The sequence below is a fragment of the Triplophysa rosa genome, linkage group LG2 (assembly GCF_024868665.1).
Source record: "Triplophysa rosa linkage group LG2, Trosa_1v2, whole genome shotgun sequence".
NCBI classification, from domain to species: domain Eukaryota; kingdom Metazoa; phylum Chordata; class Actinopteri; order Cypriniformes; family Nemacheilidae; genus Triplophysa; species Triplophysa rosa.
This window is the reverse complement of record NC_079891.1, coordinates 7133977-7136738: the sequence shown is the minus strand read 5'-3', so window position 1 is coordinate 7136738 and position 2762 is coordinate 7133977.

Sequence of the window (2762 nt, the reverse complement as noted above, 5' to 3'; positions counted from 1 at the left end):
TTTGGGATCAGTCAGTGGATGAACAGGTTTTGATTTCTGATTTGTTCTTAGCAGATTTTCAAAAGAGGCAGGAAGCGAACGGCACACTGGAGACCGTTGAACATTTATGTGGGCTGCTCGACGGACTCCTGTCCACAAAGCCCTCTGCACCAGCTACACCATCGTCTGTACCTCAGTGAGTTGAACAAAATCATTCTCAGTTTATATGTGATTGAATGTTTGCAGATATGGTATGCAGAGATAGTTAAACTCCTAAACATTAATTGCATCAATTTAAAAAGTGCTGTTTAATTATACTAAATCTCTGTTTGTTGTATTTGCAGCTAAACCTAGGCAGAGAGGCACCTGAAATGCAGCCTATGGACTCAAGCACAGGTGTAGTGACGATCTTCCGGTGTTGTCAGGATGTCAGTTTCCGGTATACTTTTCATTAATGACTTAAAGGGATAGCTCACCCCAAAACGAAATTTCTATCATGAATTACTCAGCCTCAAGTTGTTCCTTCCAATCCTGTATACATTTCTTGGTTCTGTTGACTACCATAGTAGAACAAATTAAAATTGTAGTCAAAAGTGCCCCTAGAACTGTTTGCTTATCTAAATTCTTAAAAATATCTAATTTTGTGTTCAACAGAACAAAAAAAAGATAAAATAAGTTATCTACTAGGTTTGGAAAAACTTGAGGATGGGTAAATGATGACAGAATTATTCTTTTTGGGTGAACTATCCCTTTAGCGTTACCTAAACACGTAGAAATAGTGATGCATAAGTAAACCGGAAACTGATATCCAGACTTCTGAACATCAAGTTCAGAAGAATTCTGTTTAATAGAATGTTCTGTTGAATAGAATGTTCACGAGTTCACCTGCCAGTGTGGTGTGCAAAAAAATGACAAATCAATGTCTTAATGAAATTAATAATGATGGAAAACAAATTTGGTTTGATGTTTAAGGAGTCGCATGGGAGGAGTCGTGGTGATGGAGGGATGCCGGAAAAGCTGAGTTAAGAAAAAGGTATGCGGATGCTATATGCTCTGTAAATGATTGACAGGACCATCAGGCACCTATTCTGGGCTAAAAGGAACATCTGTAAAAGACAGAAATATTTTTGATATATAAAATCCATTCTAGATATGTAATTGTCCAGGTATAACATTGTGAGCATATACTGTCACTTGCATATCTGTCACAAGTGTTCTGTTGAAAAGCTTAAGATGTGTTTTTGATGTCTTTGTACGTGTTTACTTTCTAATCTCATGTCATGTTAAAAATAAAAATACTCCTTGTGGACATGAGCTTGATCTTTTATGACCTTTGGATGATCTTGTGCACCTTGACTTCACATGCACTGAGCGTTCTCTTGATCCATATTCACTTCAGTAATCCAAAATATCCATTTTATTGATGACATTGCCTAAAGGGTTTTACTATGATGTACTGGGGTATAACTAAAATATTACTAAAGCAAAACTAAAAATGGTTTGTTCGGTCTTAAGCAGGATCGCTGTGCAGAAAAGACTGGCATGGGAATATTTAGAATGAAGTGAAAACATTTTTCAACAATCCAACTATTTGGTTTATAATTGTGGGTATAAGAATAGGAAATTAGAGCAAGACTTGAATCTTTTTGATTTGTTTGACATCAGCAGGTCATGTGACGCACAATCATCACAGGACAAACATTTAACAAACATTCAGTTTAAAACGTACATGTTTTCATATATAATTTCATTTACAGGAACCTCATCAAAACATTTATTTAAACATTTATTTTGCTATTTTAATGATCTATGTAACTACGGAAAGTTGGAATACTGCCCTCTACCGGTTTTTCAGATTTACTGAATAGGGTTTTCTACTGGTTGCTAGCAATACACACTCGTGAGCCTATAGGTATATATTAAGTTGTTTTCTAGAAAGGTCGTAATTTAAACAATGCTTGAAACTAGTTATACGAGTGGTCCACACCATATGTACATGTACATGGTCTAAATTTTAGACTCTAAAGAGACGGACGATCCCTTGTGAGGAAACAGCGCAACTACACATTAAAACAACTTAATGCAGTAATGACATACACGTTACTTAACCAGTATGTAGGACTTTTACGTCAGTCAACAATGAAACATACATAGATACATATAAATGGATTAATTAAGAGAACGCGCGACATTTTTCCCCTTTTTGGCAACGTCAGGCACGTCATTAAATTAACAATGACAAAAGTCTGACCAGAGTGAAAAACGTCTTGGTTACGGATGTAACCTCGGTTCCCTGATGGAGGGAACGAGACGTTGTGTCGAACTGACAGAATGGGGTTTGTCTTGAGAACCTATCATCTTCTGAGTATTTAGAAAAGGCCAATGAAAATTGGCGAATGAAATTTGCATGCCGGGCTCCTCCCCGGATGTCCGGGTATAAGAGGGAAGCCGGCGTGCTCATTCATTCACCTTTGGTCTGAGGAGCCTAAAGCATCCTCCCCCGACCGCTGGGGTGGGCGGCCAGTGTTGTGGCATGAGGGACACAATGTCTCGTTCCTTCCATCAGGGAACCGAGGTTACATCCGTAACCAAGACGTTCCCTTTCTGTCGGTCTCTCGATGTTGTGTCGAACCGACAGAATGGGGTTCCTATGGAAAACGCCACAGCACTGAGCCGCATCACAATCTCTGCGGAGCGACGTTGACTAGCCTGGGCGAGTCAGACGAACACGCTAACGCGAAATTATGACCCTCCAGTGGAGAGGAAGGGGGACCCAGAGCTTT